This window comes from Eriocheir sinensis, chromosome 25, assembly GCF_024679095.1.
Source record: "Eriocheir sinensis breed Jianghai 21 chromosome 25, ASM2467909v1, whole genome shotgun sequence".
Lineage (NCBI taxonomy): Eukaryota > Metazoa > Arthropoda > Malacostraca > Decapoda > Varunidae > Eriocheir > Eriocheir sinensis.
The window spans coordinates 3166270-3189387 of record NC_066533.1 but is presented as its reverse complement, the minus strand read 5'-3'; the positions used below and the strand labels follow the sequence as shown (position 1 = coordinate 3189387).

General features: G+C 42.8%; 1 pseudogene; it reads left to right on the top strand.

The window, feature by feature from the left end:
• The first annotated feature begins 229 nt into the window (after nucleotides 1-229).
• The window catches only part of LOC127003618 (NADPH oxidase 5-like), a 58969-nt pseudogene continuing 36080 nt past the window's right edge, over nucleotides 230-23118 (top strand).

Sequence of the window (23118 nt, the reverse complement as noted above, 5' to 3'; positions counted from 1 at the left end):
GTATGAGGAACTTTTATTTATATATTTTCGGTCTTAAAAATAAAAAACAATGTGATTTTTTTTTTTTTTTTTTTTTTGTCGACGGCGCTAGGGTACATGAATTTTTCAAGAGCTCCCGGAAGGGTGCATGATCTTAGAAAAGGTTGAAGAACACTGCTCTACACAACAGAGAGGTTTCCATATAATCATGAGACGCTTGTAAAGATTTTATATTCGTGTATATGTCGAGATGATGGTGGGAGGTGCTGGGAGAGTGTGTGTGTGTGTGTGTGTGTGTGTGTGTGTGTGTGTGTGTGTGTGTCGTTCACCCACGGTCTTTCATCACATGCTGGACTCGGGATCACCAGCCTTCCGGAAAAAGAAGAAAAAAATCTTTTGAGCTTTGAGGACCGATCTCTGGGTACTGCTGGGACCTCACCCCCTCAACTCCCTTGCTCAGTGGGAGACTGTAACCGCTCCTGTCAGAGAAAGACCTTGAATGGCCTGAGCTCGAGCCTGCCGTGTGAGAAGTTAAGATGGTATTCACTGAGCTATGAAGCATTGTGTGTGTGTGTGTGTGTGTGTGTGTGTGTGTGTGTGTGTGTGTGTGTGTGTGTGTGTGTGTGTGTGTTTACCTATTTACCAATTTGTAGTCTACGGGGCCCGAGCTAAGTTCTAATAGTCCCGTCTCCATATCTACATTTATCCAGCCTTTCCCTCATTTTTTGGACACTGTTTGCCTCCACCACCTCTTCCCGCAAGTTGTTCCATGTGTTAACACTTCTACGTGGAAAACTATACTTTTTTAAGTCACTCATACAGGTTCCTTTATTAAATTTCTTCCTATGTCCTCTCAGCCCCTGCGTTCTCGCAGTTAAGAAGAGATCATCACTATCCACCTCTCAAACTTATTTACCAACTTATACAGCGTGATCAGATCTCTCTCCCTTCTTTGTTCAAGTGTCGTCAAGTCCATCTTCTCCAATCTGTCTTCATACGTCCTGTTCTAGTTCTGGGACCATTTTAGTTCCAATCCTCTGTATCCTTTCCAACTTTCTAATATCCTTTTTGTGAGGCGACCACACAACTGCAGCATATTCAAGCTTTGGTCTTATCATTGTTGTTATTATTTTCTTCATAATTTCTTTGCCCATAAAATGGAATGATACCCTCATATTTTGCATCATCTTGTAGGTTTCTCCAAACAGCTTGTTTATGTGTTTTTCTGGGGATAGTGTCTTGCATCGTTACTCCCAAATCTTTTTCTTCATTTACCACCTTTAAGTTTTCTTCTCCTATCCTGTATGTTTTCCTTGGTCTTTTTTTACTTTTCCCCATATCCATAACATGGCATTTGTTTGCATTTAATTTCATTTCCCATAACTGGCTCCATCTATACACTCTGTCCAGGTCTTTTTTGCAGCTCCTCACAATCTTCCTCCGTCCTCACTTTTCTTATTAACTTTGCATTATCTGCAAGAAGGCTCATATAACTTTTTATACCCTTTGACATATCGTTTATATATATTATGAACATTATTGGTGCCAGAATGTGTGTGTGTGTGTGTGTGTGTGTGTGTGTGTGTGTGTGTGTGTGATATCACGTCACCAAATAATACAAGCAGATTTTCATTTCGTCACCTAATCATGAGGCGAACTTGGCTATAGCGTCACGAGGGGGCGTGGCTGAAGCTGTGACGGTACAGGTGATGTGTAGTGTAGGGGGGTGGGGGGTTGAGGCAAGCCCGTCAGGGGGTGTAAGGGCAAGAAGGACAGGATGACAACTGAATCAGTGTTGCCAGATATACAAAAATTATCTCTTAATTTGGTACTCTGACCGAAGGTGTGATATGCGATGATATGCTTTGGATAATGCGATAATTCTCCTATGCGTGTATCTTGAAGGAATAGTTAACGTCACAACAGCTCACCAGTAGGATATGCCTTAATAAGTCCATGCTGCGATGGGTTGTGAAATTACCTTGTATGGTTTTAACGGTTCAAACATTACAGTAACGTTGATATATTCCGTCTACGTCTTCAAATGCATTAATAATTAGGTCACGAACGTGATTTTATACATGTATTTTTTTATGCGACAATTTTGGAAAATGCCAACATATGCTTCGGAATTTGGAGCAGTGGGTGTGTCAGTGCTGCCATGGGCGTCGATGGGGAGGTGGGAGGGATCACACGCTCCTCTCATCTACTATCCACCTGTCACCTCGCGAATAAAGTAATTTAATACCAAATGATAAACCAGGTAACGTGTATCCGATGTTATTCAAACCAACACGCTGACGAGTCAAAGCTTCTCAGGATCGATACAGGACACGGAGCTTCATGAATCTTGCCTCGCCCGGTCTCGAGGTCTCGCTAGCGTATAGGAATGAATCTTTCCAGCCTCTGTTTATGTTGAGGGAGTGTGGGAAGCTGTCGTGTGTGTGTTGCGTGTGCTTAATATCACTATCACACAAGCTGGTGCACGCCAAGAGGGAAACCAGTGAAATGAATGGAAAACTCACATTCTTAGACATGTCAAAGTGACCATGGAATGTTTGCAAAGCCTTAATGTTGATGTATATGTCGAGATAATGACGGAAGTGGCTGAGTGCGTCCGTGTGTGCTTATGCTTATGCTCTGGACAATACGCGTAAAAAAAAAAAAAAAAAAAAAAAAAAAACTTTGTGGGGAGATTTATTGAAATAGGTGGAGGGATGCCTCGTGATCGTAAGGTGTTTGTAAAGCCTCAGTATTGATGTTTAAGTTGAGCTTACGATGTCAAAAGAGTTTGATTCCCTCCTTCCCTGTGAAAAAGGAGTTCAGTGAAACGAGTGGAATGATGCGAGTGTAATCATGTGATGTGTTTAAAGCCGTAATATTCGTGTTTGTGTTAAAGTATTGACGGGAATGACTGGGAATGGCTTGTGTGTTTGCTCTTGATAGCATATGTACAAATGGACCCTGGTAAACGAAGTCCAGTGAATGTCAAAATGGCCATTGAATGTGTACAAAGCCTTCTTATTGCTGATTATGTTGAGACAATATCATTACCTGTGTAGAATTCCTTCCTCGCGTGTTAAAAAGGAGTTAAGTGAATGATGAAAAATCAGAATAGTAGACATCAGAATGGTCATGGGGTGCTTGCCACGCCTCAGCGCTGGTGCTTAGGTCGAAATAATGACGAGAAAGGTGTAGTGTTTACCTTGTGTGGGAAGTGGAAACCGTAGCCTTGGTGAGGTCATATCGGTATTATTTTCTTTATTGTCGCTAACTATTTTGGGAGGTTTATTTCCGCTTGATAGTTTTTAGTTCGAGTGTTTTTAGGCCTCATTTGCTGTACAAATCAGTAATAACCATAATATGGCTAATACCTAATACGACGAAATTGAAACACAGGGGGTCGAGCTGGGCGAAATACCCGTGGTTACATTTATAATCACCTGTGTTTTACTGACCTTAAGGGGGGACAAGGGGGGCGAAACCCATTAGTAAGACTTTGAACACTCCGATTGGATCTCAATTGTTGTGGGCCTCGGGTTTTGCTATCCCAGGGGCGCTGAGTTACTCCGCCGCCCGCGGCCAAGCCTGTTAGCGCGTGCACACGCACACGCGCACACACATACACACTCATGGCAACAGAAAAGCATATCAAATGTAAGAAAAAATAGGAAGCGGCAATAATAGAAATATTTTTCGCTGTTTTACTAAATCATCTTCAGCAGCCAAGTTGAGCCTTAAGATTCGAGTCCGGTAAAAGAAATGTGAAAGATAAGATTGTTCAACACTTATAGATGCTTCAATGAAAGAAGGAAACGAATATTGAGCATTTACATGAGAAAGAAAGACAAATTGAGTGAGTTAAGGGTGTCTCTTATTTATCATCTTTTATAGCTTAGCTGAGCTCAAACAGTCAAGCCCAATGAAAGTTAAGATTGTCAGACACTAAAGCCCCGTTCATATTGTGCCGACTCTGGGCCACGACAACCCAGCGACTTTTCCATTTGACAAGTTGGTTCCCACGCTCCAAGAAGGGGGGAGAGGTTTTGTTGGGGTCTTGGTGTCTTGCCGACTGTCTGGGACATTCGGCCAACTAGTTGCCAGCATGTCGTGCTAACCCTCACGACTCCAGACTCCCGTCACGACGTCGGCGCAGCATTCGGCAACAGTCTCAAGACCTCTTTCAAGACATGCCCGACCCTTTTACATCAACACCCAAGACCTCGTGTACCCTAGAGTCGTGGGTAGTCGTGGCCCAGAGTCGGCACAGTGTGAACGGTGCTTAACAGGTACTAAATTGTCCTTATACCTAAGTGACACAATGACAAGAAGGTTAAGCATACAAATAATAAGAAATATTAGGGATAAGTGAGAAGGTTGTGTCTTACTAATCAGCGTTAGCAGCTTAGTTGAGAAAGGGAAAAAGATGGGCTTATTGAACGGAGATGGATGCTTAAGAGCAGAGGTTCCCAAATCACTTCGAGAGACTTGGAACCCCCCCTTATTTTTATTTTTTTCGAGAATCTGACACAAATGAGTCTCTCTCTCTCTCTCTCTCTCTCTCTCTCTCTCTCTCTCTCTCTCTCTCTCTCTCTCTCTCTCTCTCTCTCTCTCTCTCTCTCTCTCTCTCTCTCTCTCTCTCTCTCTCTCTCTCTCTCTCTCTCTCTCTCTCTCTCTCTCTCTCTCTCACACACACACACACACACACACACACACACACACACACACACACACACACACACACATACACACACACAGACACACACCATATGTAGCATCTCAATTCATTCCCTGACTCTCCATAAAAAAGCAGAAGACGAGCGAACGATTATTTCCACACAACGAAAGAAAATTAGTGAAAAGAAAACAAGACACTCAGAGAAAACGAATAAGTAGAAATAGAAGAAAAGAGAGGAAAAGAGAAAAGAAAAAAAATATGAAAAGACGAAGATAAGATAAAACGAAAGAAAGAAAAAACGAAAGAAAGGCAAAAAAATCAATACACACGGTCTTAAAAAAAAAGGAAGAAAAAAGGAGCATACAGTGAAAAGTGAACAACGTAAAAATAGGCAAAGGAGGAGGAAAAAAATAACTAACGATAACAAAGATCCAATAAACAGAGAGAGAAAATAAAGACAGAGCAAACAACCTTCTAAAGAGATCCCGTTACAGTGGCGGTGGTAGTGGTAGCGGTGGTGGTGGTGGTGATGGGCAGGCGGGGTCGTGGTCGTGGTGGCGGTGGTGGTCGTGGTGGCGGTGGTGGTCGTGGTGGCGGCGACGGGCGGTGCTGTGGGTCCGGCTCTGAGCATACCTTGTGGGCCAGATTCAAGAACCTCCGCATCCTTACCTATGGCGAACCACTCTGGCCTGAGGATGACCCTGAGGACGATTTTGTGGACACTCCTGAAGGGTACGTCATCTGTGGGCGGGATAAGAGAGGGGGGAAGAGGCGACTGGGTGATCTGGAGACATTTAAGAGGAAACATGGAAACATGGAAATGCAAGCAACAGAAAGCTTTTTTGCTCATTACGAGGTTGCCCGCTTTGGTGATTTAATCTGCTCGACAGCCACTTGGGGCCTGGGGAGCAGATGAAAGCACCTCGACATTGAGGAGCAGATGAAAGCACCTCGATAATGAGGAGCAGATGAAAGCACCTCAATATTCAGTTCACTCCCGACGCAGCGAAGTGACGGTCGATTCTATATTTGAAGGAGTTGATAGTATTCGCATTTACTACTTCTGAAGGAAGATTGTTCCAGTGACGGATGACTCGGTTTGAAAAGAAACTCCTTCCGATGTCTGTGTTACATCGACTAGACTGAATGGGTAAACCGTTATTTCTAGTCCTTAGTTCGCAGTTCAAAAAATTTGGAGTAATCGACGTTATTGAATTTTTTCAGATACTTGAAGACTTGAATCGTATCCCCTCGTAGGCGTCTTTTCTCCAATGTAAAGAGATTGAGTCGCTTGAGTCGTTCCTCGTACGGGTGAGCCCTTAAGGTGGCGCCCTTCTGTCGGTGAGCCTATCTCTTATCTACGCGATCAGATTGGCTGGAGGAGGAAGGGTAGAGATAATGAGGGTAAGAGTGGAAAGTGTGGTGAAAGTTTGGTCATCTGAGGAAGGAAGAGATGAGAGGGGAAGGGGGAGGAAGAGAGATAGGTATAAAGGGAGGAAGAGGAGGAAATAGAGGTGAGGGAGAGAGAGATGGGAGGAATAGAGACAAGGAAGGAGAGGATGGACATACAGAGGAGAAAGCTTGGTCATCTGAGGGAAGAAGGGATGCAAGAGGAACAGGGAGGAAAGAGAAGTACTGGAGGGAGTGATCGGGGCGGGGTGTGAGATTTAAAGGTAAGAGGAGAGTGGGAATGGAGTAAGGGAAGTGAAGGGGGTTATGCCATATGAGGGAAGAGGGAAGTGAAGCAGATGGGGAGGAAGATGAAGAGAAGAAAACCAGACGAAGTGATTTAAGCGGAGGAAAAACGGAGGAGTGGATGAAGGAAGAGGATTGAGTAAAGCTATTTGAGGGAAAAGCGGAAAAAAAGATATGGGAGGAAGGGGATGGGCTAAGGGGAATGGATAAGATTGAGATGAGAAATGGGATGACTTGAAAGGATTAAAGGGGAAGAAGAAAGGGAAGAAAAAGTGGGAGGGAGAGAGTATGTATTGGGTGATCTACAGACGCTTACGGGGAGGAACGGAGGAAGGTAGAGGAAGAGGAGAGGAAAGGGTTAAACCATTTGAGGGAAGATACAGAGTTTGTGAGAGGAATGGGAAAGAAGGGAAGGAGAGAGGAGGTTGGGTCATTCTTTTTATGTTCATTTCGATGTCCATCCATAGACGGCAGTTCAAGCAAAATTGACCACCTCCAGTAACTGCATATTTGCAGCAATCATATCACAACGCCCCACACAACTAGTGAGCCTTTATATAGTAATGTGTAGGATTTTTTTTAAAGCAGCATTCCCTACCATTCATGAAAACACATTGGGGTACTTCCCGGGCCGGCCTGTTAGCGAGTAGCTCACCCATCTGCTCATCTTCCCTTACGAGGTGGTTAGTATATGGGTACCAGGGAAACCTGTGGCAACTGTGGCAACCCAGATGCCACACCTGCCGTGTCCCGAATCAGTGGGTTCTAATTTCTTACCCACCACAGGCGCAAGGGCCAATGAGACGGAGATGAGCACCGCGGCCACACTCAACTTAGCGTAAACCCCCAACTTTACCTTTATCATAAATACCTATACACTCAGACATTTTCTGTTCTGTAGCCAGTCAACTTGAAAAGATGGTACTAGGTTTTATCCTCAAGCTTGTACTTCTAGTGCAGTGTTCACCAAAGGGTTTATTATTTTTTAGGTTACTTTGTGTATTTGACATAAAACTGATTTTCGTAAAAGATTCATTCACATTTACAGAATTGTTGGTACCTACATATGTATCATTTATGTATTACAGATTTTTTTTTTCTTGCATAAAAATTTATTCATGTGACTACAAGGTCTCCTCTCGGGTCACTGCGCCAAAATTTTAATCAGACACTCGAACTTTGACTTCAAACTTTAAAACCAATAAACTTGTATATAGAAGCCAGTTATTACCAACTAAAACAACGGAAGCTTTTAAACAGATTTCTCCTTCGTTCAGTGCATTGCTTTCACTTTTATTCATTTTACTTTTCTTAATCTATTTTCGCAGTGCCATTACAAACAGAGAGGACTAGCGTGTTTTAGATAATTAACCCGTAAAAGTTCACCATAAAGAACTTGTATAAAACGGGGTCTAGCATACTGATACTCCTGTACTGATGTTAAGGAAATGACCATGACAGGAGAGCTTGAAGTATGGACGACAGTCACTTGTAAGAATAGAATAAGGAATGTGTGAGGGAACGGAAAGGGAAAGAAACAGAAGGCTGTCTGAATAGAAACGGAGAGATAGATAGATAGATAGATTGACTGATAGATAAGGAGAGAGAGAGAGAGAGAGAGAGAGAGAGAGAGAGAGAGAGAGAGAGAGAGAGAGAGAGAGAGAGAGAGAGAGAGAATCAGGTTATATGGAAAAGAAAGTACATTATGAAAGAGTGTGTGTGTGTGTGTGTGTGTGTGTGTGTGTGTGTGTGTGTTGCATAAGGGGAGAGGAAGGAAGGAAATTACCCAAGGGAGTAGGCAAGCAAGGGGGAATTTAGGTGACCAAACAAATGAAATAGGAAGGGAGGGAGAGGAGAAGGTATGGAGGTAGAGGAAGGGAGACAGTATATATTAGGTTTTGTTTCATAAGGTCTTTGGCCGTTGTGGTGATGTGGTAATTACTGTGGTGTGTGTGTGTGTGTGTGTGTGTGTGTGTGTGTCTGTGTGTGTCTGTGTGTGTGTGTGTGTGTGTGTGTGTGTGTGTGTGTGTGTGCGTGCGTGCGTGCGCGCGTGCGTGCGCGCGCGCATGAATAAAATTATTATTTGAAATATACATCATAAGAAAATGTCAAAAAAAAACAGACAAAGGCAGACAGACAGACAGAGATAGACACACAGATACACATACTTTAAGACATATATATATATATATATATATATATATATATATATATATATATATATATATATATATATATATATATATATATATATATATATATATATATATATACAGATTATGCAATAGAACACAGACAAACACAGACAGACATATAAACAAAAGCAAAAACAAACAAACGAATTAATTAACAGATATATAGACAGACAGAGTGATAAATATACTAACAGACGGACGGATAGACAAACAGCCAGACAGATACATCAGGTAGCAGATGAACAGACAATGCAGACACCTACGGACAAAAGGACAAAACCAGACACTAACAGACAGGCATAAACCCGACACACACACACACACACACACACACACACACACACACACACACACACACACACACATACGCACACACCACAGTGAAAGTCATGCACAGACGTACCACAGTGAAACTCACACACACACACACACACACACACACACACACACACGGTTCACAGCCCCTGAGTTTCATTTTTTTCCATCGTCTTTTCCCTTAACCGTGCTTCCTTTTTTCTTTTTCCACCATTTTCAACATTTTCCCCTTTCTTCCTTTCCTCCCTTATTCCCTCCTCCTTTTCCTAGTTTCCCTCCCTTCATGCAAATTCGTTTCCTTTTTTCCCATACTCTCTTTCCCTTCTTTCCTTCTTCCCTTCGTAGCCTTCCTTCCTTTCTTTATTCCCTCCACTTATTAATCCTTACCTCCTTTCTTCCTCGTTTCAAGACCAGCAGACTCCTTACGTTCTTATGTTCTTATGTTAACAACCCATTCAACAACTCTACCTTAATCAACCAATAATAAAGTGGAGGAAGTGGCTGTCTAATTTGTTTTTAATTAAATGAATCAGTCGTGTTGCATTGAACCACTCTAGGTGAGAGTTTGTTTCATTCGCGGTCAATAACGTATGTAAAAATATAATTTGGTTGAGTCTGAATGCAGTTGTTTGCACTTAGGCTTCGCACCATTTTTTTCTCGTTCGTGACTTGTCATCGATTAATATAAACAATGTGTTCATCCACATTCGTAAAGCAATTAAGTATTTTGACACTTAATTAGTTTCCCTCTGAGGCAGCGTTATTCAAGAGAGCACAAGAGACACGACAGCTTTTCCTCATCTTTGTCACCTTACGTTGAGCACCTGTTAATTTAGCAATGTCCTCTGGATGGTGGCGAGCCAAAAAATGTACCACGAGCTCAAAGTGAGGTTCTGTATTGGTGTTACATTTTGATTCTTGAACATTATGTTCTCTTTTATTCGCTGCCTCAGTGCAGTGTTGGGAAAATTTGAGACTTGACACCAGGATCCTAAACACACACAACTCTTCATAGAGCCATAGGGCATTTCCCTTATATCATACCATGCTGATTTCTACACAAATCTCCTTCGATACCTTGCCTCTCCTGGACTGAGACGACAGACTTACCAACCTCTGTGTCGTCAACGAACTTTGTAATGAAGTAATTGAGTCCAATGGCGTATTTAGTAATGAAGTAATGAAGTAATTGAGTCCAACTGATGCATATTATAAAAAAAGGACTTGTCCAATCAGTGACTGGCGCCCTTAAGGCAGCTCCGTTAATCACCACCGTTCGCTGTCTGTTGCTCTACCGAGCCGTTGTCCGTCTTAGCTGAGCAGGAGGCAGATTCCCACTTCCTTAACCTTTCCCTTGAAGTTCGCTCTGATCCTGTCAACACGACCCCACCCCATCCCTCCCTTCCCTCCTCTACCTCCATGCTTCCTACACACACCTGCACATCCCAGGAGACAATAGGAGTGTGGATTAAGAAGGGGATCGAGACTCTTTCTTTCTTTCACATTATTTCTTTCTCTTTCTTTCTTCCTCTCTTTCCCTTTTTTTCTTCCTCTTTTTTCTTTCTCTTTTTCTCTTTCTTTTTCTTTCTATCTTTCCCTCTCTTTCTTTTTTTTTCTCTTCCTGTCTCTATGTATTTATCTTTCTTTCTCATTTTCTTTCTTCCTCTCTTCTTTCTCTCGCTTGTTCTTTCTTTCATTATTTCTTTCTTTCTCTTTCTTTCTATATTTTATCTTTCTTTCTTTCTTTCTTTGTCTCTCATTATTATTTCATTACTCTGTTTTATTTCTTTGTTTCTCTAACTTTCTCTTTCTTTCTTTCTCTTTCTTTTTCTCTTTCTTTCTTTGTCTTTTCTCTCTCTCTCTCTCTCTCTCTCTCTCTCTCTCTCTCTCTCTCTCTCTCTCTCTCTCTCTCTCTCTCTCTCTCTCTCTCTCTCTCTCTCTCTCTCTCTCTCTCTCTCTCTCTCTCTCTCTCTCTCTCTCTCATTCTTTTCTTTCTCATTCTTTCTTTCCATCTGTTTCTCTCTTTCTCTCTCTTTTCCTCTCTTCTTTCTTTCTCTCTATTTCTTTCTTTTTCTAATTTCATTTTTTTCTCTCATTATTTCTTTCTTTTTCTTTCTATCTTTCTCTTTCTTTTTTTCTCTTCCTGTTTCTGTCTCTTTCTTTCTCTATCTTTTTTCTTCCTCCTACTTTCTTTTCTCTTTTTTTTTCTTTCTATCTTTCCCTCTCTTTCTTCCTCTCTTTCTTTCATTTTCTCTTCCTGTCTCTGTCTTTTACTGTTTATATATTTTTCATTCTAATTCTTTCTTTCTCATTTTCACTCTTTCTCTCTTCTTTCTTTCTTTCTTTCGTTCTTTCTCTCATTATTTATTTATTTCTCTTTCTATATATTTTTTTATTTCTCTTTCTTTCTTTCTTTCTTTCTCTCCTTATTTCTTTATTACTGTTTCTTTCTCTTTTTCTTTCTTTGTTTCTCTATCTTTCTCTTTCTTTCTCTTTCGTATGTTGTTACTGATTGTAGAAAGGACATAAGGGAGAGGCACAGGGGACATTATGGTAATATGATGTTTCATTATGAATTGAAACAAACAAATTGGAGATTACTAGTGTCAAATGAGGTGAAGCAAGGCAAGGTGAAGGCGGAGCAGTGGGGGAGAAGTGGGCGAAGGTCCGAACCCTCATTAGGCGGGAGGACGGGAGAGGGGAAGGAGGAGGGGGGAGGAGGAGGGGGGGAAAAGATGGGAGGGAGGGAGGAGGATGGAGGGAAAAGATGGGAGGAAACTGAAAGAAGGAAGGCACGGGAAAAATACAAGTTATACAACTGAAAAAGTGTGTGTGTGTGTGTGTGTGTGTTACAGATGGAGAGAGAGAGAGAGAGAGAGAGAGAGAGAGAGAGAGAGAGAGAGAGAGAGAGAGAGAGAGAGAGAGACCTGTCCTCAGGGGCTGACTTCACACTCTCATCAGAAGAAATTTTGGGGCCGTTAATTAAGACGGGGACGAGGAGGGACGGGGAAGGCAGGTTACAGGGAGAGTGAGGTGGCTATGGACGATGAATTGGTAAAAAATTGAAAAGATGAGAGAAACAGAAAGCCCAGCTCAGTTGTTAAAGTGACAACGGCTGTGACTTTACTTAATCCATGGAGGTATAATTGGTGGAGTCGACATCAGCCCAATGAAGTGAATCCGCCCGAGTTGTCATTTTTACGGCCAGGTGTCAGGTGTTGTCAGGTCAGGCTCCTCGGCCAGGCTCTCCCACCTGGTTATCCGCAAGGCCTACGAGAGGCCTACGAGAGGCCTACGATGCCTTGGTTTCCGCCGCTGTATGGACTGATCGTAGTAGACTCATTTTAAATTCAGAGAAAGCTGTCGCTAAGTCCTGTTTATAGGTCCGGAGGTAGTGGCCGTTAGTTTTCAAATGGGCCGGGCATTCTCCATCTTGTGGCCGTAAATTTGACAGTTCGTCGGCTTCACCTCAATGAATGGGATTAGCGGGCCGTGTCGACTCCACCAATTCTACCTCCATGACTTAATCACTCAATAACTAGTTGCTTGATTTTGTAAACTATGATGTACAACTTTTTTAAACTCCCTTTGATAGTCCAGATAAACAATTTCAAGTGATTTGATTCCTCCGTGAACATTGAAAATCATTACAAAGTGTCAGTATGTTCGACTGTGATCCCGACCACCTTACCTACGGCTGACGCTAGACTGATGGGCCTGAGGGCCTGTATTTACTTGGTATATTTCTGTCTCCGTTCTTAGAAATCTTCTAATCAGTAGTAGCCGTGACACTCCGCGTGGACGTATTGAATAAGGATGTGAGAGGACTGAATGTTTCGCTGACTGTCTCTGGGGAATTATATGGTCTTGGAAAGAGACGGGAGGAAGAGAGAAAGAGAAGACCCACTTAACTACCTCCTCCTCCTCCTCCTTCTCCCTCCTCCTCCTCCTCCTTCTCCCTCCTCCTCCTCCTTCTCCTCCTTCTCCTCCTCCTCCTCCTCCTCCTCCTCCTCCTCCTTAATTATCCCCCGCAGGTGTGTGTGGCTACCGGTTAAGCGTTGCGGTTGTCCTTGAATAAATCTTGCTGCGTAGTTCTGAAAAAAAATGGATTGCAATCAGAATAAAATCTTTAAGTTTCCTCGATCTTTTAGTCTTTTGCTTTCTTTCCTTCCTTTCCTTCTCTAGTTTTTTACCTTCTTGTTCCGGCACTTTTTAATTTTGATATAATGTCACACCATATTTGTTGTTCTTCACCCCTTTGCTCCTCTTTTTTTTCCTTTCTCTGTGTTCAGTTATTTTTCTATTATATCTCAATTTTTTTTTTCTCTCACATTAATATAAATATCTTTTTTCCTTGTTCTTCCTTTTTATACCATAGTAATTATTGCAATTGACTAATTTAACCTTTTTGCAAAGCAGTTAAAACTTATCAAATTTGTTTCCTTGTTTAGTTATGACATATAGATAGACAGACAGACGCACACACAAATAAATTTACAGACAGACAGACAAAGTGACAGACAGACAGACAGAAACTAACGGGCGTACAAACAGAAAGCCAGATGGTCAAACAGACACTCATTGCTTCATAACTTTGTCAGTTCTCCTTTTCTCTCTTTCTTCATTCCTTCAGTTTAATATATCTGAGAACTATCTTTTTCCTTATCCCCCTTATTCCTTAAATCTTTCATCCCTTCTTTCCATCACCTGACCGCTTCATTCCAGTGTCTCCTTACCATCTCCTTTTCCTTCACTTCTCTCTTCCTTTCATTCCTTCACCTCTTTATTCCCTCATTTCCTCAGTATCTCCTATTTTCTTTATTCATTCATTTATGATTTAGTTTCACTCCCTCGTTCCCTTATTTCTTTATAGTTTTCATTTCTTCTTCCTTTTCTGTCTATATTCTTTTAGTATATTCCATTTTATTCAATCTTCATCAATATACTCCCTTTTTTCCTTCATTCCCTAATTTCTTAATTCCTTCATTTCCATTATACTTTCAGTCCTGTTTTACTCCTTCAGTCCTTCATTGCTTCATCAAGGGCTTCATGGCTATTCACAAATTTATATCCACACTCACGAGCTTTTTCCTCCATTAATTAGAAGAGGAGAGGGAGAGGAGAAGGAGGCGAAGGAGGAGAAGAGAGAGAGTGAGGAGCGGAAAATAACGAATTATTGCTCTTAATTAATGGTATATAAGGAGAGAGAGAGAGAGAGAGAGAGAGAGAGAGAGAAAGTACTACTATATTCTACTACTATTATTACTACTATCACTTCTACTACTACTACTACTACTACTACTACTGCTACTGCTATTATTGTTTCCTTTTTTTATGTGCCCTTGAGCTGTCTCCTTTGTTGTAAAAAAAAAATAATAATTACTAAAACTGCTCCTACTACTCCTTCCTCCTACCCCCCTTCCCACCCAATTCCTATCTCTATCCTCCTTTTCCCTCCCTCTCGATATCCTTTTCCCTCCCCTGTCAATAACCTCCGTTCCTTCCATTGTCCTCTCCTCCCTGTTCCTCCTCACCCTCTTTCTCCCTCTCTTCCTCTCCTACCCCGCTTATAGCCTTCTAATATCATATCTACCTATCTTGTTCTGACTCTTGTCCTACTATCCTATACCATTTTCTTCCCATTCCCATCTACCTTCTTTTTCTTCCATTACAAGTTTTGTACTTCCTACCTCTTCTTTCCTTTTCATATCCCTTCCTTTTCTTACCTCTTTTTTTTTCTCCCCAAGTCACATACTACACACAAACACGTACCACATAAACACAAACTTTAATATAGCAACACACACTCAACATGCAAAAGGGAAAGAAGTGAACCAAAGACAAGGAAAGAGAGGAAGGTTAGGCTTAACGGCAAAACTGTGTCAACTCAACTAACCACTCTTTCCCACGCTGCAGGGAGGTCGGGGCCCGCGAGTGGGTGGAGCTGCTGGAGGTGCTCGCCTACGTGGTGTGTGGTGAGGAAGGAGAGGTCACGGAGGAGGTCTTCACTACCATCTTGACCTCCAGGGGGGTGAGTACTGACCGTGACACATTCTGACCAACCTCCTGTAGGTTTTATTGACCTTTTATTGTTGTTTTTATCATGGTTTTATTTTAATTGGTTTTATATAGTTTTATAAGATAATTAATTTGTATTCGATGCGGCGCCAACTGACCCCGCAGTTGGCGCCAAGAAAGACCGCCCCAATAATCAATCAATAACCCATTCTGACCCTTACCTTCTCCCCTGTCCTTGCCTCGATCCTGTTATATTTGTCCCTCCTCGCCCTGTCCTTGCCTACCCTCTTCCTACAACATGTCCTCTTGCGCTATTTATATTTATTCCTCTCCCTGTCGTGCCCTTCCCACCACTTCCTTCCTTGCCACCTTCATCTCGGGCTGATGAGTTGAGTACTGACTTTCACCCCCGATCGTACCTAGGATTGTCACCTTGAACTCAGAAAAATACGGAGCTCACTCCCCAATACGGAACGAATCTGTATTTTAAGGGACGGGTGGCAACCCTAAAATTTGTGTAGCCTGCCTGGATCTGACAGGCGCTGCCCGCTGCTGGTGGAGGCAGGAGGAAAGGGGGAGAAACGTTACGTCGCGTACTGTAAACGTCTTTTAGGACGTTCCTTGACACACATAATTTTACGGACTGGTTTTGAGACTGACCGAAAAATGACATCACTACAGTTTTAAAATGCTGAATTTTATCTGTTTTCCCATTCAATTAAGCAGCCAAACACAAAACTAATGGCGTTCCGTGTTGGTTCATGACAGAACGCAACATCTCACGCTTTACGGAATGACTCGGCATTTTAAGGAACGGGTGGCAACCCAATATGTCACTTCCACCTATATCCCTGCCTGATTGACAGCCGCTGCCTGCTGCTTGTGGAGAAAAGATGAAGCGTGAGAGACGTTACGACGCTTACCTTACACGTATTTTAGAACAACCCATGACAAATGCATAATTTAACGCTGTTTTTGTGATAGATTTTTTAAATTATAAATTTCAAATTATAAAATAATAAGTTTCATCTGCTTGAAGATTCAGACAGCCAAAAACGGAACAAATGGCATTCCGTATTGGTTCGAAACGGAACGCATCATTTTATTCTCCAATACGGAACGATTCCGTGTTTTAAGGGACGGGTGGTCACCCACGGAGTCGTACCCTACCCTCCTTCCCCTTCTCTTCAGCTCCTTCCCATTCCTTCTTTTCCCTCTCCTATGCTCATTCTCCTCTCCTCTTTCACCCTCCTCCTCTCCCTCTTCCCCCTCCTCTCCTCTCTTCTCCCTCAGGCTCTCACTCTCTTCCCCCTCCTCTCCCTCTCTTCCCCCTCCTCCCCTCCCTCACCCTCTCACTTTTATCTTTCCTCCGTACGTTCTTTATACCTATCTTCCCCTTCGCACTCTCTCTCTCTCTCTCTCTCTCACTCTCTATCTCTCTCTCACTCTCACATTCTTCACATAACTTCGCTTTCCCGTCCTCTCCTTGTCTCCTTCGACCCTAACCTCCACCTCCTCTCTCCTCCCTAATCATCTCCTCGCATCTCTCCTAACCCTCTGTCCTTCCATCACAGGTATTGGAGAAGCTCTACCGCCTCATAAACAAGGATGCTGACGGGGTGGTAACGAAGCACGAGATCATGGACTTCATTGCCAACCTCACCTATGCCCGGTAAGTGAACGGGTGGAAGGGTGGAGTGGGAGAGACTATCGAGTGGTATGAGGACAGGTTAGGTTTGGTTGAGGGGTTGGGTTTGGAGAATAGAACAAATGGTAAACAAGGGGTAAGAGTTTAAGTTGTGTTACGTTAGAGGGCTTGACATGGAAAGAGTAACGTCGGAGATAATATGGTAAGGTATGCGGTGGGTAGGATCGTGGACAAAAGGGAGAGGAAAAGGTAGAAGAGAAAGCAGACAGTGGCATCCAAGGTGAGGAGAAAGTTAAGTAACTGGAATTAAAAATAAGCATGATACTCAGAAGTTTACCTGCTTGTCTCTATCTGTGTGTGGTGTGTGTGTGTGTGTGTGTGTGTGTGTGTGTGTGTAAATGTGTGTGTGTGTGTGTGTGTGTGTGTGTGTGTGTGTGTGTGTGTGTGTGTGTGTGTGTGTGTGTGTGTGTGTGTGTGTGTCTAAGTGTGTGTGTGTGTGTGTGTGTGTACGCTTCCCCGTCCCCACATCCGGGTCTTTATCTCTCTTTGTGCCGCCGTTGAGATAGTGTTGACCTGCCTCGAGTCCAGCGAGCCGATGAATAATTGATCTTTCACTTCCGAGGGAAAAGATTAAATGGTGAAACACAAGTAACCTCAATGATGTTAGTCCTTCACCTTCGATATTTTTTTTTGTTCTTTTTTATTCCTTCAGTATGTCATCTTCACTTCCTGCTCTTGCTTAATGATTGTTCTCCGTGCATTCGTTTCCTGAGTTTTGTTTCTTTCTTTTACTTCTTTTTCATGTTATTAATCTTCTTCTTCTTCTCCTTCGTAGTAGTAGTAGTAGTAGTAGTAGTAGTAGTAATAGTAGTAGTAGTAGTAGAAGGAGGAGGAGTATAGTCGGTTCCACGAGAACTGGCGGGCCAAATCCATCAGGTATGGACTCTCGGATTTGGCATCATTACTTGGATGGGGGCCTCGCTCACAACCGAGAGAGCCCGGGTTCGATTCCCGGGCGGAGTTCCCTTCTATAATTTCTTTCCCTTCTGTCTCTCTCCGGCATATGACCACATATGCTGCGCTGATTAGATGAAACTTTCTTGCTTGGGTGACGGTCTCTGCGCCGCTCATTGGCTGTAATTAACTACATCCAACCTGTGGCAAATTCTGTTTTCCATGACATAGCTCTCGCCTTCTGCCACCTCTTAAAACCAATACTGTTGGTATCTAAATGTAGTTATTCTTATAATCGCCCTTCCTTATGACTATTCATTAGTTTGTTACTCACAAATAATAGAAATATATATCAGAAATAATGGTGGCACGATGAAAGAAAAGAGAAAGTTCTTGCCTTGGCCAGTGTTTACGTTATGACTACCTGCCATCACGACACATATGACTAAGCCAGGACTAAAAATATACCAAGATATCTTTCAATAAATGAGTTAACGATTGACGTTGGATAGACTATAGCTTAGCACTTGGTAGTAGTACAAAGTAGTAAAAAAAAGTCTAGCCTCAACAGTTATTTCCGTCCCTGGATATTCTCCGTTTACGTGCAGTTCCGACTTCAGTTTTATGAATGTCGTTTCAGATTAATTTATAATAGTTCAAATGGCACATATTTATCAATAAAGATATTATTGCTTTAGTTTTTATCGGTGGAGGTAGGAAGACACCTACCGAACGGGCGTGAACTACTCCCGGTGAGGATATATGGGAAGCGAGGAGGGTGCTGGAGCCCTTCAAAGACCCTTCCCATGTCCTCACTAACCGTTTCCCTTTTGTCTCATCAACACCAGAGAGCAGTTCAGCATGCTCTCTAAAGACAGTTCCTCTCTCTTTCTACACCACACTACATTCACACAACAAACACACCTTTTCCCAAAATTCAAAATTCAAAATGGCGAAAAACAACATTGCCTCGGAGTCCCCGCCTGCGGGAGGACCATAAATTTCCCCAGGGAGGACTCCTCTTCTGGCTGCCGACTTGAGAGGTGTCCTGATAACTCCTCGAACCTCCTGCTTATCAATTTCTGCAACATTCGTGGTCTTCGTTCTAATTTTCATTCTGTGGAACACCATCTCTCCTCCTCTAAACCTCATCTTCTCTTCCTCACCGAAACACAGGTTTCTGAGGCTACTGACAGCAACCTCTACTCTGTTCCCTCCTACTATCTCTATCCTAAATTTCAATCCAAAGCTGGATTTTGCTCCTACGTGCGCAACGACATCACTTGCTCTCGTGCCCACGACCTTGACTCTTCTGAATTCTCCACCATCTGGCTAAGACTTCATTGTCATTTTATTACTAAATACATCTGTGCTGTTTATCTCTCACCTAACTCTACTAACTATGTAAAATTCTTTGACTATTTGAATTCTAAAGTGGAGCACATCTTGACTCACTCTCCCTTCGCTGAAACTTCCTTCTTGGGAGATTTCAATGTTCACCACCAGCTTTGGCTTTCATCCTCTTTCACTGACCAGCCTGGTGAACAAACCTATAACTTTGCTCTCCTCAACGACCTAGAGCAGTTGGTTCAGCACCCTACACGTATTCCCGACCGTCTTGGAGACAGGCCCAACATTCTAGACCTCTTCCTTAACTCTAATCCTTCTGCTTACTCTGTCAAACTGTTCTCTCCGTTGGGCTCCTCCGATCATAACCTTATTTCTGTTTCCTGTCCTATCGCTCCTGTACATCATCTGGACCCACCGAAGAGGCGATGCTTCTGGCATTTTGCTTCAGCTCGGTGGGACGACCTGAGGATGTACTTTTCCGATTTCCCATGGAATGATTACTGCTTCCAGGAGAGAGACCCCTCTGTGTGTACCCAGCGCATCACAGAGGTGATTGTCTCTGGAATGGAGGCATACATTCCACGTTCTTTCTCTACTCCTCATGCTCAAAAGCCTTGGTTTGATCATGTTTGTTCTCGTGCTATTAAAGATAGAGAGGCAGCTCACAAAAGGTTCCAGAGCCTTCGAACTCCCGCTAACTATGACCTTTACATTTCAGCCTGGAATCGTACCAAATCTATTCTCCGACTTACCAAAACTTATCAATGGAAAGTGTCAACACCTTGCTTCTCCTAATTCTTCCCGTGACTTTTGGCATCTAGCCAAAAATATCTCCTCCAATTTCACTTCTTCCTCTTTCCCTCCTCTCCTTAACCCTGACGGCAACACTGCCGTCTCATCTGTCTCTAAGGCTGAACTCTTCGCTCAGACTTCCTGTAAGAATTCCACCTTGGACGATTCTGGGCATATTCCTCCTATTCATCCCCCCTCTGACTCCTTTATGCCTGTTATTAAGATTCTTCCAAATGATGTTTTCTATCCCCTCTCTGGCCTCAACTCTCAGAAGGCTTATGGACCTGATGGAGTGCCTCCTATTGTCCTTAAAAACTGTGCTTCCGTTCTGACACCCTGCCTGGTCAAACTCTTTTGTCTCTGCCTATCAACATCTACCTTTCCTTCCTGCTGGCAGTATGCCCTTGTACAGCCTGTGCCTAAGAAGGATGACCGTTCCAATCCCTCAAACTACCGCCCTATAGCTTTACTTTCCTGTCTATCTAAAGCTTTTGAATCAATCCTTAACCGGAAGATTCAAATGCACCTTTCCACTTCTAACCTTCTATCTGATCGCCAGTATGGGTTCCGCAAGGGGCGTTCTACTGGCGATCTTCTTGCTCTCTTAACTGACTCTTGGTCATCCTCTCTTAGCCGTTTCGGTGAAACTTTCTCTGTTGCGTAAGACATATCGAAAGCCTTCGATAGAGTCTGGCACAAGTCTTTGCTTTCTAAACTGCCCTCTTTCGGATTCTATCCCTCTCTCTGTTCCTTTATCTCAAGTTTCCTTTCCGGCCGTTCTATCTCTGCGGTGGTAGACGGTCACTCTTCTTCCCCTAAACCTATCAACAGTGGTGTTCCACAGGGCTCTGTCCTATCACCCACTCTCTTCCTGCTATTCATCAATGATCTTCTTTCCATAACAAACTGTCCTGTCCACTCATACGCCGACGACTCCACTCTGCATTATTCAACTTCTTTCAATAGAAGACCCTCTCAACAGGAAGTACATGACTCCAGACTGGAGGCTGCAGAACGCTTAACCTCAAACCTTGCTAGCATTTCCGATTGGGGCAGAAGGAACCTTGTGTCCTTCAATGCCTCAAAAACTCAATTTCTCCACCTATCAACTCGTCACAATCTTCCAAACAACTATCCTCTATTCTTCGACAACACTCAGCTATCACCATCTTCAACACTAAACATCCTCGGTCTATCCTTTACTCAAAATCTCAACTGGAAACTTCACATCTCCTCTCTCTCTAAATCAGCTTCCTCGAGGTTGGGCGTTCTGTATCGTCTCCGCCAGTTCTTCTCTCCCGCGCAGTTGGTATCCATATACAGAGGCCTTGTTCGCCCTCGTATGGAGTATGCATCTCACGTGTGGGGTCTCCACTCACACATCTCTTCTGGACAGAGTGGAGTCTAAGGCTCTTCGTCTCATCAGCTCTCCTCCTCCTACTGATAGTCTTCTACCTCTTAAATTCCGTCGCGATGTTGCCTCTCTTTCTATCTTCTATCGATATTTCCACGCTGACTGCTCTTCTGAACTTGCTAACTGCATGCCTCCCCCCCTCCCGCGGCCCCGCTACACTCGACTTTCTACTCATGCTCATCCCTATACTGTCCAAACCCCTAATGCAAGAGTTAACCAGCATCTTTACTCTTTCATCCCCCACGCTGGTAAACTCTGGAACAATCTTCCTTCATCTGTATTTCCTCCTGCCTACGACTTGAACTCTTTCAAGAGAAGGGTGTCAGGACTCCTCTCCTTCCGAAATTGACCTCTCTTTCGGCCACCTCTTTTGATTCTTTGTTAGGAGCAGCGAGTAGCGGGCTTTTTTTAAATTTTTGTTTCAATTTTTTTGTGCCTTTGAACTGCACATTGAATACAAAGTCAATTTCATGGACGTTAGAACAAGTTAAGAATTGGCCAATGAGCGCGCAGTACCATCGCCCAAGCTTATTTCTATTCTTCTTCTTCTTCTTCTTCTTCTTATTATTATTATTATTATTATTAGTAGTAGTAGTAGTAGTAGTAGTAGTAGTAGTAGTAGTAGTAGTAGTAGTAGGAGGAGGAGGAGGAGGAAGATTAGAAGTAGTACTACTACTAGTAGTAGTAGCAGTAGTAGTAGTAGTAGTAGTAGCAATAGTAGTAGAATCGCTAGGGGTAGTCGTAGTAGCGGTAGTAGTAGTAGTAGTAGTAGTAGTAGTAGTGGCGACAACAGCAACATCAGCAGCAGTAGTAGTATTAATAGAAGTATTAGTGGTTGTTGCTGTTGTAGTAGTAGTAGTAGTAGTAGTAGTAGTAGTAGTAGTAGTAGTTGTAGTAGTAGTAACAGTACTATTCCTAGGATAGTAGCATCAGAAGCAGCAGCAGTAGTGGTAGTAACAACAGCAGCAGGTAACAGCAGCAACAGTTGTAGTAAACTGGAAATAATAATTGTAGTACTGGCATCAGCAACAGCAGACTTAGTTGCAGCAGCAGCGATAGAAGTAGTAATAATATTATTTAAAACATTTGCCGACGAGTCTTGGGGGTTTAAATCTCGCATCCATTTACATAAACTCTCTCTCTCGTCCTTTATTGAATTCTGAGTCAGCATGACATACTGTCCTTTTTGTGGACATGATGTTATATCTATCATTGTTTTCTTTTTTATCTCTTGCGAGTGGAAGATAAGTTTGGAAAGTTTGGACGCGCGCACTAGCACGCACGCACACACGGGTACCATGCAATTTGCTGTAAAAGTGTAGTCAATCTGCCATATTGTCTTGATTAGTAAGTCTTTGGTGAATCAGTCTGATCTAAATAACTTTGATAAGTCACTTTACTCACGTAGACTCGCGGTGTTTCCTTGTCAAGTTCTTATCACTTCACGGAAATATATTGATAATTTCTTGGTACTGATGATTTTTTTTTCACGATTGCGCCGGTAGGCTTTCTTGGTGGGGCCTGATGGTCGGCCCCAGCCCGTCGTGGCGCAGGCAAGTGTTTATAGTGGCGCCATCTTATATTGGCTCATGCTGCCCCCTCCCCCGAGCTCATCTTTGCTCATAGAATCTAAAGTCCGGATTGTTAGATGGACTTCTCTGGACAGCATGTGGGTAGCCTTAGGCCACTCGGCGGTGACTGAATAATCCCAGCTTGTGTTATAACTAAATCTGTACTATATGTGTGAGTATTTGCTTTTCTTTCATAATTTATCTATCTGTATCATTGTTACATTACCATACAAACAAGCACGTAATAAAGAAAAGCGTTATAATAAAATGGAAGTAAGAAAGCGTTCCCATTAATTTCTGAACTCACAAACCAACTGAATATGCGGTAAAAATCATAATCCTTTGCAGGCGGATGAAGAATAGTCCAATCACCCCTAATTATATGGTGCCATCCTTATCCCTTTCATCCTTTTGCGAACACGCCAAAGATAAGGAAAGAGGAACTCAGTGTGTGGTTTATTCCTTCTCAGCCGTGAACACCCATAAAAAAGCAGGAACTGTGTTTCATG